The sequence below is a fragment of the Biomphalaria glabrata genome, chromosome 14, assembly GCF_947242115.1.
Source record: "Biomphalaria glabrata chromosome 14, xgBioGlab47.1, whole genome shotgun sequence".
Classification (NCBI taxonomy): Eukaryota; Metazoa; Mollusca; class Gastropoda; family Planorbidae; genus Biomphalaria; species Biomphalaria glabrata.
The window spans coordinates 3,958,810-3,974,370 of record NC_074724.1 but is presented as its reverse complement, the minus strand read 5'-3'; the positions used below and the strand labels follow the sequence as shown (position 1 = coordinate 3,974,370).

The 15,561-nt window shown below is 33.4% G+C and overlaps 1 long non-coding RNA gene across 2 annotated transcripts; it reads left to right on the top strand.

The window, feature by feature from the left end:
• Positions 1–714: 714 nt before the first annotated feature.
• LOC129922837 (uncharacterized) lies at positions 715–7,530 on the top strand. Of its 2 annotated transcripts, XR_008774753.1 has the most exons (3): positions 715–1,460; positions 1,492–4,375; positions 4,407–7,530. It is a non-coding gene; the product is annotated as an uncharacterized LOC129922837 (long non-coding RNA). The 2 variants fall into 2 exon arrangements; XR_008774752.1 differs by having other exon boundaries at positions 1,492–7,530.
• The last annotated feature ends 8,031 nt before the right edge of the window (positions 7,531–15,561 follow it).

Genomic DNA, 15,561 nt, shown 5'->3' with positions numbered 1-15,561 from the left:
GATATTAAATGTGGAGATAGCTTGGCCTTTGACCAACTACTAACATGGAAATATTTTGTATAAAATGTCAATTTGAAGGAAAAATGATTGAAAATAGCTTGGCCCTGAACCAACTTAACAGTAAAATTACTGATTTGGCAGCTAGATTGTATCACCTGAAACAGAAGTAAATTTTCTTTTTGTAATGAATATTGAAAAGTAATAATATGAGGAAATATGAATGTGGAGATAGCTTGGCCTTTGATCAACTAATGGGAAGAAGCTATTGAATAATTGCATGTGTATGGTCATCAGTTCAATTGTTTATCCAAGTCTAAAAAGTGTTTCTATTTCATTGTATTTAAAGACCAAAGCCGTAGTGCAGTGGAAAAGTTGTTAACCGCATTACTTCAAATAATTGGGTCCTAGGTTCTGATCTCGGTCAAGACTGTGATGTTCAATTTCTCTTTTTCAGGGCGCTTCTAGTCCCATCTTATTTTATTGGGTACTTGACTTTAGTTGGACAAAGTAAAGTATGTTTGTCATTGTGCTGGGCACATAACACGCTGCTACTTTTTAATTCAACAGGCATAGTGCCATTAAAAGATGAACATAACATAATACATAATGATAATGAAAACTAAAGCAAACATCCTAAACAAATACTTTGCATCAGCTTTCTCAGCCCCAGGAGACAAAGACATATTACTTAATTTGAACCAAGTAGACAAGACATATTACTTAATTTGAACCAAGTAGACAAGAAAGAAGATATAGTAGTACAAGGAAATGGAATCCAAAAAACATTAGCCAACACCAAACCAAATAACAAAGTGTCTGGACCTGATGGTATTCCAGCTAGATTACTCATAGAACTAAGCAATGCGCTAGCCCCAGTGTTCAAAATACTCTTTTCAGGCATCGCTCAACCAGGGCAGAGTACCAAAGGACTGGAAAGAAGCTAATGTCACACACTCACACACACCCACCCACACACACCCACCCACACACACACACCCACACACACACACCTTTATTTAAAAAAAGGGGAAAAAATCTGACCCAGGAAACTACAGACCAGTATCACTTACCAGCATCACATGTAAAATCCTAGAACACATAATATGTAGCAACATCATAAACCACTTAGACAGACATAATGTCCTCACCCATAGCAACATGGCTTTAGGAACTATAGATCATGTGGAACACAACTAATAGGACTAATTGACGATTTTTCAAAAGGTTTAGATAATAGTGAACAAATAGATGCTATCTTACTAGATTTGACGAAGGCTTTTGACAAAGTTCACCACCATAGTTTGCTTGAAAAATTAAATTAAAATATTTCGGCATTAATGGTCCATTGCATCAGTGGATTAAAGATTTCCTGATAGGGAGAGAACAAACTGTAATAATAAAAGGCTCTAAATCAACACCGATAACAGTAAACTCAGGTGTAACTCGAGGAACAGTCTTAGGTCCACTACTATTATTAATTTACATAAATAGGTCCACTACTATTATTAATTTACATAAATGATTTACCAAATTGCATTACTTCAGGAACAAAAGTCAGATTATTTGCAGATGACTGCATAATATATAGAACAATAAAAACAACACAAGACACAGATATTTTACAAAGAGAATTAGATGAGTTACAGAAATGGGAATCAAATTGGAGCATGTCTTTCCACCCAGAAAAATGTCAGCTGTTAAGAGTAACAAAAAAAAAAAAAAAAAAAAAAAAACTAAAACAAATTTATTCCACTTATCTTATTCATGGCAAACCAGTAACACAGACTAAAAATGCAAAATATCTAATAAATGAGAAACTGTCATGGAATCCACATACTGATGAAACTATAATAAAAAAAAAAAAATCAAACAAAGCATTAGGGTTTATTAAAAGCAATTTCTATAAATCAAATAAGAACATAACACTAAAATGTTATTTAACCTTGGGTAGGCCAATAATAGAATATGCATCCTCTGTTTGGGACCCCCTCAACTGAAGAAAACATTAATAAAACATTACTAAACTGGAACAGACACAAAATAGAGAAGTGAGATATTCATATTTGACTAGAGTAACACCTTTAGTAAAATCACTAAATTTAGAAAGCCTTCAGGACAGAAGACTCGAAAAGTAAAGTAGCAATTATACATTAAAACACTGAACCATAATCTTCAAATACAAAAACAAAATTTAATAACATACTCTGAAAGACACAAAGATAAAGGCACATTCCTCGTCCCATATGCTAGGACAAATTTGTACAAATACTCCTTCTTCCCTAGTGCTATTAGAGCAAGGAATGGGTTGCCTGAGCTAGCCAGGAAAACCTGTGACTTGGCAGAATTTAAGTCATTGGTTAATATGCATGACTTAATGCATGACGAGTAGGATGTAATCATCTTCCTTTTTTGAAGTAACGTCTGTATTACCTATATAAGATCAGATCAGTCCTTCTATAAGACAAACAACTAACTGACATAGTCCTAACATTTGTCTGGTCTCTTTTAAGTCTTATCAGTGAGCCTTGATAACATCTATGAAACTAATTTATATCACTCACACACACACACACACACACACAACACTGTGACAGGTTGTAATCTGGTTAAGACTGGGGTTTTCAATCTCTTTTTCTTATGTTGCCCCTGAGTCCATCTAAAATTAAAATGGGTACCTGACTTTAGTTAGAGAAACTAGATGCTGTTTGTCATTGTGATGGGCACATGACACCCTGCTACTATTTATTTCTGTACACATAAAGGCCAAGGGCTTAGGGGTTTGCATTTTGTTCAAAATTTTTTTAAAAAAATGTTCCATATGGTCTATATTTTCTTGAAAAAGCTAATTAGATGTTTAAGTATTTAGTGATTGGATGAACAATTCCATTGATGACTATGGCATGTCAAGCAATGAAAGGCAATGTTAAATTGAGGATTTGTACTGATAACTACATCATGGTGGATATTAAATGTGGAGATAGCTTGGCCTTTGACCAACTACTAACATGGAAATATTTTGTATAAAATGTCAATTTGAAGGAAAAATGATTGAAAATAGCTTGGCCCTGAACCAACTTAACAGTAAAATTACTGATTTGGCAGCTAGATTGTATCACCTGAAACAGAAGTAAATTTTCTTTTTGTAATGAATATTGAAAAGTAATAATATGAGGAAATATGAATGTGGAGATAGCTTGGCCTTTGATCAACTAATGGGAAGAAGCTATTGAATAATTGCATGTGTATGGTCATCAGTTCAATTGTTTATCCAAGTCTAAAAAGTGTTTCTATTTCATTGTATTTAAAGACCAAAGCCGTAGTGCAGTGGAAAAGTTGTTAACCGCATTACTTCAAATAATTGGGTCCTAGGTTCTGATCTCGGTCAAGACTGTGATGTTCAATTTCTCTTTTTCAGGGCGCTTCTAGTCCCATCTTATTTTATTGGGTACTTGACTTTAGTTGGACAAAGTAAAGTATGTTTGTCATTGTGCTGGGCACATAACACGCTGCTACTTTTTAATTCAACAGGCATAGTGCCATTAAAAGATGAACATAACATAATACATAATGATAATGAAAACTAAAGCAAACATCCTAAACAAATACTTTGCATCAGCTTTCTCAGCCCCAGGAGACAAAGACATATTACTTAATTTGAACCAAGTAGACAAGAAAGAAGATATAGTAGTACAAGGAAATGGAATCCAAAAAACATTAGCCAACACCAAACCAAATAACAAAGTGTCTGGACCTGATGGTATTCCAGCTAGATTACTCATAGAACTAAGCAATGCGCTAGCCCCAGTGTTCAAAATACTCTTTTCAGGCATCGCTCAACCAGGGCAGAGTACCAAAGGACTGGAAAGAAGCTAATGTCACACACTCACACACACCCACCCACACACACACACCCACACACACACACCTTTATTTAAAAAAAGGGGAAAAAATCTGACCCAGGAAACTACAGACCAGTATCACTTACCAGCATCACATGTAAAATCCTAGAACACATAATATGTAGCAACATCATAAACCACTTAGACAGACATAATGTCCTCACCCATAGCAACATGGCTTTAGGAACTATAGATCATGTGGAACACAACTAATAGGACTAATTGACGATTTTTCAAAAGGTTTAGATAATAGTGAACAAATAGATGCTATCTTACAAGATTTGACGAAGGCTTTTGACAAAGTTCACCACCATAGTTTGCTTGAAAAATTAAATTAAAATATTTCGGCATTAATGGTCCATTGCATCAGTGGATTAAAGATTTCCTGATAGGGAGAGAACAAACTGTAATAATAAAAGGCTCTAAATCAACACCGATAACAGTAAACTCAGGTGTAACTCGAGGAACAGTCTTAGGTCCACTACTATTATTAATTTACATAAATAGGTCCACTACTATTATTAATTTACATAAATGATTTACCAAATTGCATTACTTCAGGAACAAAAGTCAGATTATTTGCAGATGACTGCATAATATATAGAACAATAAAAACAACACAAGACACAGATATTTTACAAAGAGAATTAGATGAGTTACAGAAATGGGAATCAAATTGGAGCATGTCTTTCCACCCAGAAAAATGTCAGCTGTTAAGAGTAACAAAAAAAAAAAAAAAAAAAAAACTAAAACAAATTTATTCCACTTATCTTATTCATGGCAAACCAGTAACACAGACTAAAAATGCAAAATATCTAATAAATGAGAAACTGTCATGGAATCCACATACTGATGAAACTATAATAAAAAAAAAAAATCAAACAAAGCATTAGGGTTTATTAAAAGCAATTTCTATAAATCAAATAAGAACATAACACTAAAATGTTATTTAACCTTGGGTAGGCCAATAATAGAATATGCATCCTCCGTTTGGGACCCCCTCAACTGAAGAAAACATTAATAAAACATTACTAAACTGGAACAGACACAAAATAGAGAAGTGAGATATTCATATTTGACTAGAGTAACACCTTTAGTAAAATCACTAAATTTAGAAAGCCTTCAGGACAGAAGACTCGAAAAGTAAAGTAGCAATTATACATTAAAACACTGAACCATAATCTTCAAATACAAAAACAAAATTTAATAACATACTCTGAAAGACACAAAGATAAAGGCACATTCCTCGTCCCATATGCTAGGACAAATTTGTACAAATACTCCTTCTTCCCTAGTGCTATTAGAGCAAGGAATGGGTTGCCTGAGCTAGCCAGGAAAACCTGTGACTTGGCAGAATTTAAGTCATTGGTTAATATGCATGACTAAATGCATGACGAGTAGGATGTAATCATCTTCCTTTTTTGAAGTAACGTCTGTATTACCTATATAAGATCAGATCAGTCCTTCTATAAGACAAACAACTAACTGACATAGTCCTAACATTTGTCTGGTCTCTTTTAAGTCTTATCAGTGAGCCTTGATAACATCTATGAAACTAATTTATATCACTCACACACACACACACACACACACACAACACTGTGACAGGTTGTAATCTGGTTAAGACTGGGGTTTTCAATCTCTTTTTCTTATGTTGCCCCTGAGTCCATCTAAAATTAAAATGGGTACCTGACTTTAGTTAGAGAAACTAGATGCTGTTTGTCATTGTGATGGGCACATGACACCCTGCTACTATTTATTTCTGTACACATAAAGGCCAAGGGCTTAGGGGTTTGCATTTTGTTCAAAAATTTAAAAAAAAAATGTTCCATATGGTCTATATTTTCTTGAAAAAGCTAATTAGATGTTTAAGTATTTAGTGATTGGATGAACAATTCCATTGATGACTATGGCATGTCAAGCAATGAAAGGCAATGTTAAATTGAGGATTTGTACTGGTAACTACATCATGGTGGATATTAAATGCGGAGATAGCTTGGCCTTTGACCAACTACTAACATGGAAATATTTTGTATAAAATGTCAATTTGAAGGAAAAATGATTGAAAATAGCTTGGCCCTGAACCAACTTAACAGTAAAATTACTGATTTGGCAGCTAGATTGTATCACCTGAAACAGAAGTAAATTTTCTTTTTGTAATGAATATTGAAAAGTAATAATATGAGGAAATATGAATGTGGAGATAGCTTGGCCTTTGATCAACTAATGGGAAGAAGCTATTGAATAATTGCATGTGTATGGTCATCAGTTCAATTGTTTATCCAAGTCTAAAAAGTGTTTCTATTTCATTGTATTTAAAGACCAAAGCCGTAGTGCAGTGGAAAAGTTGTTAACCGCATTACTTCAAATAATTGGGTCCTAGGTTCTGATCTCGGTCAAGACTGTGATGTTCAATTTCTCTTTTTCAGGGCGCTTCTAGTCCCATCTTATTTTATTGGGTACTTGACTTTAGTTGGACAAAGTAAAGTATGTTTGTCATTGTGCTGGGCACATAACACGCTGCTACTTTTTAATTCAACAGGCATAGTGCCATTAAAAAAAGATGAACATAACATAATACATAATGATAATGAAAACTAAAGCAAACATCCTAAACAAATACTTTGCATCAGCTTTCTCAGCCCCAGGAGACAAAGACATATTACTTAATTTGAACCAAGTAGATAACAAAGAAGATACAGTAGTACAAGGAAATGGAATCCAAAAAGCATTAGCCAACACCAAACCAAATAACAAAGTGTATGGACCTGATGGTATTCCAGCTAGATTACTCATAGAACTAAGCAATGTGCTAGCCCCAGTGTTCAAAATACTCTTTTCAGGCATCACTCAACCAGGGCAGAGTACCAAAGGACTGAAAAGAAGCTAATGTCACACACCCACCCACACACACACACCCACACCCACCTCTATTTAAAAAAAGGGGAAAAAATCTGACCCAGGAAACTACAGACCAGTATCACTTACCAGCATCACATGTAAAATCCTAGAACACATAATATGTAGCAACATCATAAACCACTTAGACAGACATAATGTCCTCACCCCATAGCAACATGGTTTTAGGAACTATAGATTATGTGGAACACAACTAATAGGACTAATTGACGATTTTTCAAAAGGTTTAGATAATAGTGAACAAATAGATGCTATCTTACTAGATTTGACGAAGGCTTTTGACAAAGTTCACCACCATAGTTTGCTTGAAAAATTAAATTAAAATATTTCGGCATTAATGGTCCATTGCATCAGTGGATTAAAGATTTCCTGATAGGGAGAGAACAAACTGTAATAATAAAAGGCTCTAAATCAACACCGATAACAGTAAACTCAGGTGTACCTTGAGGAACAGTCTTAGGTCCACTACTATTATTAATTTACATAAATGATTTACCAAATTGCATTACTTCAGGAACAAAAGTCAGATTATTTGCAGATGACTGCATAATATATAGAACAATAAAAACAACACAAGACACAGATATTTTACAAAGAGAATTAGATGAGTTACAGAAATGGGAATCAAATTGGAGCATGTCTTTCCACCCAGAAAAATGTCAGCTGTTAAGAGTAACAAAAAAAAAAAAAAAAAAAAAAAAACTAAAACAAATTTATTCCACTTATCTTATTCATGGCAAACCAGTAACACAGACTAAAAATGCAAAATATCTAATAAATGAGAAACTGTCATGGAATCCACATACTGATGAAACTATAATAAAAAAAAAAAAATCAAACAAAGCATTAGGGTTTATTAAAAGCAATTTCTATAAATCAAATAAGAACATAACACTAAAATGTTATTTAACCTTGAGTAGGCCAATAATAGTATATGCATCCTCCATTTGGGAAATCCTCAACTGAAGAAAACATTAATAAAACATTACTAAACTGGAACAGACACAAAATAGAGAAGTGAGATATTTACATTTGACTAGAGTAACACCTTTAGTAAAATCACTAAATTTAGAAAGCCTTCAGGACAGAAGACTCGAAAAGTAAAGTAGCAATTATACATTAAAACACTGAACCATAATCTTCAAATACAAAAATAAAATTTAGTAACATACTCTGAAAGACACAAAGATAAAGGCACATTCCTCGTCCCATAGCTAGGACAAATTTGTACAAATACTCCTTCTTCCCTAGTGCTATTAGAGCAAGGAATGGGTTGCCTGAGCTAGCCAGGAAAACCTGTGACTTGGCAGAATTTAAGTCATTGGTTAATATGCATGACTAAATGCATGACGAGTAGGATGTAATCATCTTCCTTTTTTGAAGTAACGTCTGTATTACCTATATAAGATCAGTCCTTCTATAAGACAAACAACTAACTGACATAAACCTAACATTTGTCTGGTCTCTTTTAAGTCTTATCAGTGAGCCTTGATAACATCTATGAAACTAATTTATATCACTCACACACACACACACAACACTGTGACAGGTTGTAATCTTGGTTTAGACTGGGGTTTTCAATCTCTTTTTCTTATGTTGCCCCTGAGTCCATCTAACTTTAAAATGGGTACCTGACTTAAGTTAGAGAAACTAGATGCTGTTTGTCATTGTGATGGGCACATGACACCCTGCTACTATTTATTTCTGTACACATAAAGCCCAAGGGCTTAGGGGTTTGCATTTTGTTCAAAAACTTTTTTTAAAAAATATTCCATATGGTCTATATTTTCTTGAAAAAGCTAACTAGATGTTTAAACTAATAAACTAGAGGTATGATGATTTTAAAAACTTAAATTTAAATTAATTCTAGTGATATATTTACAAATGAAATGATATATGATGAATGTTAATAATAGTATTAATATCTATCTGTACATTTCTACTATCTGGTTTCACTTGTCCCTGACCTACATTATGTCCCAGAAATTTAATATTAGTAAAGCCAACCATCTCATTTAGATGGTTTTAGAGTAAATCCCACATCTCTTAACATGAGTCTCCCAACTTTCGCTAAATAAACAGATGTCATCAAAATAAAACAATACATTCTCAATATCTCTTAAAATACTCTTTAAAACTCTATTAAAATGGTTAGGAGCACCACTTAAACTAAATGGTAAGTAATGAAACATGTAGTGTTCCCCCAGAACTCTTAAAAGCTGTATACTCTTTACATTCTTCACTCATAGGTATTTGCCAATACCCTTTAGTTAAATCAACTAAAAAGTACAATATTTTGCTTTGTAGAGTTTATTAAATAACTGTTCTTGATCTGGAGTAGTGTACCATCACGTTTCTTAATAACCACAACAGGAGCGGCATACGGTGAATCTGTGGGTCCTTTACCCAATTTCAACATACTATCAATTTCTTCTTTTAATTTCACCTTCAAATTTTTTTTTTTTGGTATGGTATATGGCTTTAATGCTATAGGCTTAGTGTCCAATAACTTTATTTTAAATTCCTCCACATCTGCGTTACCTAGTATGTCAGATATTTAAAATCATCTAACACCTTCATAATTTCACATCTCTGATTAGAGTTTAAATCTGGGTCAATCTTCACCTGAGATAATCATTCTTTTGCTTTTTCCTGTTAATTAGTAATGTCGGAATACTGGGTAAAATATCTTCATTTGTCAAGTCTTCTTCAAATTCCTCCTCATCATCCACAACAGACACCATATTAGCAGACAATATATTGCTCACATTTTCAGTATTAGTAACAGTTTCACTTGTATCATCTTTACTTCTGCTATGATATTTCATCAACCAATTGATATGATAAAGTTTCAACTTTACATTTCCCTATAAAGACAGACCTGTCACTAATAGAAACCATTTCTTGACCTGGTCCTATTCCTAAATGCTACAGCCCCTCTACCTTTTGGCACGCCCCCTGTTAACACTAAATGGAGCCCCTGTTAACACTAAATGATGTTGTGTTCTGGTCTTCCCCAAACTGTCATCTATATAGGATGAGTATATCTATCCCGCCCCTTAACTAACATTAATAATTGCCATTGTCTGTCCAGACTCATGTATCAGTGTTTCTACAATATAAACAACTAACTGACATAGTCCTAACTTTTGTCTGGTCTCTTTCAAGTCTATTGATGAGCCTTGATAACACCTATGAAACAATTGATATCACTCAAACACACACAAAACTGTGACATGTCTTGTTTAAAATTGGGGTTTTCAATCTCTTTGTTTTATGTATAAAATATCTATTTGAAGGAAAAAATATTAAAATAGCTTGGCCATGGACCAACCAAACAGGAATTTTACTGATTTGGCAGCTAAATTGTATCTCCTGAAAGAAGTAGATTTTTAATGACTATAAAAATTTGAGGCAATAGAAAGCATTTCTTACCCTGGTCCTTTTGAAGTCATTCCTACATGCTACAGCCCCTCTACCTTTTAGCACGCCCCTGTTAACACTAAATGGAGCCCCTGTTAACAACACTAAATGATGTTGTGTTCCAGTCTTCCCCATGCTTCTCTCTATATAGGATGAGCATATCTATTCCGCCCCTTAACTAACATGAATAATTGCCTGTGTCTGTCCAGACCCATGTATCAGTGTTTCTACAATATAAACAACTAACTGACATAGTCCTAACTTTTGTCTGGTCTCATTCAAGTCTAATCGGTGAGCCTTGATAACACCTATGAAACAATTGATATCACTCAAACACAAGACAACACTGTGACAGGTTGTAATCTTGGTTAAAACTGGGGTTTTCAATCTCTTTGTTTTATGTTGCCCCTAAGTCCACCTTACTTAAATGGGTATCTGACTTGAGAAACTACATTCTGTTTTCATTGTGCTGGGCACATGACACCCTGCTACTATTTAATTCTTTACATAACTCCTTGGAATGCAGGCACGACATGGCCTACCTAAATTGTGCCGATGTGCCCAAAATCAAATCAAATCACATAACTTCTTAGGAGTTTACAACTAGTTCACATTGTATTAAAAAACTTTTATCTTTCATTTGGAAATGGTCTATGATATTTAAGTATTTAGTGATTGGATGAACGATTCCATTGATGACTATGGCATGTAAAATGTAAAGAAAAATAATTGTCAATGTTAAATTGAGGATTTGTATTGGTAACTAAACCATGATAGATATTAAATGTGGAGATAGCTTGGCCTTTGACCAACTACTAACATGGAAATAAGCTTGGCCTTTGACCAACTACTAACATGGAAATATTTTGTTTAAAATATCCATTTGAAGGAGAAAATATTAAAATTGCTTGGCCATGGACCAACTAAACAGGAAATTTACTGATTTGGCATCTAAATGGTATCTCCTGAAAGAAGTTGATTTTTATGAATAAATATTGATTAGCAAAATTTGAGAGGAAATATGAATGTGGAGATAGCTTGCCCTTTGATCAACTAATCAGATTAAGCTATTGGATAATTGCATGTGTATGGTCATCAGTTCAATTGTTTATCCAAGTCTAAAAAAAAAAGTTTTTCTATTTTATTGTATTTTATTGTATTTAAACACTTATGGCATAGTGCAGAGGTTAAGTTGTTAACCACATTATTTGAAACCATTGGGTCCTGGGTTCTGATATCACTTAAGACTGTGATGTTCAATCTCTCTTTTTCAGGGCACTGTCAGGTTCTTGTGTATTTTGTAATTACTAACTTATATATATTATTATTATTATTAATTACAATGTGTGCATGTATTGTAATTATTTTATAATTCTAATATTTTGGCATACACATTCAGTTATAGATAAACTAATAAACTAGAGGTATGATGATTTTAAAAACTTAAATATAAATTAATTCTAGTGATATATTTACAAATGAAATGATATATGATGAATGATAATAATAGTATGAATGTCTGTACATTTCTACTATCTGGTTTCACTTGTCCCTGACCTACATTATGTCCCAGAAATTTAATATTAGTAAAGCCAACCATCTCATTTAGATGGTTTTAGAGTAAATCCCACATCTCTTAACATGAGTCTCCCAACTTTCACTAAATATACAGATGTCATCAAAATAAAACAATACATTCTCAATATCTCTTAAAATACTCTTTAAAACTCTCATTATAATGGTTAGGAGCACCACTTAAACCAAATGGTAAATAATGAAACATGTAGTGTTCCCCCAGAACTCTTAAAAGCTGTATACTCTTTACATTCTTCACTCATAGGTATTTGCCAATACCCTTTAGTTAAATCAACTAAAAAGTACAATATTTTGCTTTGTAGAGTTTATTAAATAACTGTTCTTGATCTGGAGTAGTGTACCATCACGTTTCTTAATAACCACAACAGGAGCGGCATACGGTGAATCTGTGGGTCCTTTACCCAATTTCAACATACTATCAATTTCTTCTTTTAATTTCACCTTCAAATTTTTTTTTTTTGGTATGGTATATGGCTTTAATGCTATAGGCTTAGTGTCCAACAACTTTATTTTAAATTCCTCCACATCTGCATTACCTGGTATGTCAGATATTTAAAATCAACTAACACCTTCATAATTTCACATCTCTGATTAGAGTTTAAATCTGGGTCAATCTTCACCTGAGATAATCATTCTTTTGCTTTTTCCTGTTAATTTCTAATGTCGGAATACTGGGTAAAATATCTTCATTTGTCAAGTCTTCTTCAAATTCCTCCTCATCATCCACAACAGACACCATATTAGCAGACAATATATTGCTCACATTTTCAGTACTAGTAACAGTTTCACTTGTATCATCTTTACTTCTGCTATGATATTTCATCAACCAATTGATATGATAAAGTTTCAACTTTACATTTCCCTATAAAGACAGACCTGTCACTAATAGAAACCATTTCTTGACCTGGTCCTATTTCTAAATGCTACAGCCCCTCTACCTTTTGGCACGCCCCCTGTTAACACTAAATGGAGCCCCTGTTAACACTAAATGATGTTGTGTTCTGGTCTTCCCCAAACTGTCATCTATATAGGATGAGTATATCTATCCCGCCCCTTAACTAACATTAATAATTGCCATTGTCTGTCCAGACTCATGTATCAGTGTTTCTACAATATAAACAACTAACTGACATAGTCCTAACTTTTGTCTGGTCTCTTTCAAGTCTATTGGTGAGCCTTGATAACACCTATGAAACAATTGATATCACTCAAACACACACAAAACTGTGACGTGTCTTGTTTAAAATTGGGGTTTTCAATCTCTTTGTTTTATGTATAAAATATCTATTTGAAGGAAAAAATATTAAAATAGCTTGGCCATGGACCAACCAAACAGGAATTTTACTGATTTGGCAGCTAAATTGTATCTCCTGAAAGAAGTAGATTTTTAATGACTATAAAAATTTGAGGCAATAGAAAGCATTTCTTACCCTGGTCCTTTTGAAGTCATTCCTACATGCTACAGCCCCTCTACCTTTTAGCACGCCCCTGTTAACACTAAATGGAGCCCCTGTTAACAACACTAAATGATGTTGTGTTCCAGTCTTCCCCATGCTTCTCTCTATATAGGATGAGCATATCTATTCCGCCCCTTAACTAACATGAATAATTGCCTGTGTCTGTCCAGACCCATGTATCAGTGTTTCTACAATATAAACAACTAACTGACATAGTCCTAACTTTTGTCTGGTCTCATTCAAGTCTAATCGGTGAGCCTTGATAACACCTATGAAACAATTGATATCACTCAAACACAAGACAACACTGTGACAGGTTGTAATCTTGGTTAAAACTGGGGTTTTCAATCTCTTTGTTTTATGTTGCCCCTAAGTCCACCTTACTTAAATGGGTATCTGACTTGAGAAACTACATTCTGTTTTCATTGTGCTGGGCACATGACACCCTGCTACTATTTAATTCTTTACATAACTCCTTGGAATGCAGGCACGACATGGCCTACCTAAATTGTGCCGATGTGCCCAAAATCAAATCAAATCACATAACTTCTTAGGAGTTTACAACTAGTTCACATTGTATTAAAAAACTTTTATCTTTCATTTGGAAATGGTCTATGATATTTAAGTATTTAGTGATTGGATGAACGATTCCATTGATGACTATGGCATGTAAAATGTAAAGAAAAATAATTGTCAATGTTAAATTGAGGATTTGTATTGGTAACTAAACCATGATAGATATTAAATGTGGAGATAGCTTGGCCTTTGACCAACTACTAACATGGAAATAAGCTTGGCCTTTGACCAACTACTAACATGGAAATATTTTGTTTAAAATATCCATTTGAAGGAGAAAATATTAAAATTGCTTGGCCATGGACCAACTAAACAGGAAATTTACTGATTTGGCATCTAAATGGTATCTCCTGAAAGAAGTTGATTTTTATGAATAAATATTGATTAGCAAAATTTGAGAGGAAATATGAATGTGGAGATAGCTTGCCCTTTGATCAACTAATCAGATTAAGCTATTGGATAATTGCATGTGTATGGTCATCAGTTCAATTGTTTATCCAAGTCTAAAAAAAAAAGTTTTTCTATTTTATTGTATTTTATTGTATTTAAACACTTATGGCATAGTGCAGAGGTTAAGTTGTTAACCACATTATTTGAAACCATTGGGTCCTGGGTTCTGATATCACTTAAGACTGTGATGTTCAATCTCTCTTTTTCAGGGCACTGTCAGGTTCTTGTGTATTTTGTAATTACTAACTTATATATATTATTATTATTATTAATTACAATGTGTGCATGTATTGTAATTATTTTATAATTCTAATATTTTGGCATACACATTCAGTTATAGATAAACTAATAAACTAGAGGTATGATGATTTTAAAAACTTAAATATAAATTAATTCTAGTGATATATTTACAAATGAAATGATATATGATGAATGATAATAATAGTATGAATGTCTGTACATTTCTACTATCTGGTTTCACTTGTCCCTGACCTACATTATGTCCCAGAAATTTAATATTAGTAAAGCCAACCATCTCATTTAGATGGTTTTAGAGTAAATCCCACATCTCTTAACATGAGTCTCCCAACTTTCACTAAATATACAGATGTCATCAAAATAAAACAATACATTCTCAATATCTCTTAAAATACTCTTTAAAACTCTCATTATAATGGTTAGGAGCACCACTTAAACCAAATGGTAAATAATGAAACATGTAGTGTTCCCCCAGAACTCTTAAAAGCTGTATACTCTTTACATTCTTCACTCATAGGTATTTGCCAATACCCTTTAGTTAAATCAACTAAAAAGTACAATATTTTGCTTTGTAGAGTTTATTAAATAACTGTTCTTGATCTGGAGTAGTGTACCATCACGTTTCTTAATAACCACAACAGGAGCGGCATACGGTGAATCTGTGGGTCCTTTACCCAATTTCAACATACTATCAATTTCTTCTTTTAATTTCACCTTCAAATTTTTTTTTTTTGGTATGGTATATGGCTTTAATGCTATAGGCTTAGTGTCCAACAACTTTATTTTAAATTCCTCCACATCTGCATTACCTGGTATGTCAGATATTTAAAATCAACTAACACCTTCATAATTTCACATCTCTGATTAGAGTTTAAATCTGGGTCAATCTTCACCTGAGATAATCATTCTTTTGCTTTTTCCTGTTAATTTCTAATGTCGGAATACTGGGTAAAATATCTTCATTTGTCAAGTCTTCTTCAAAT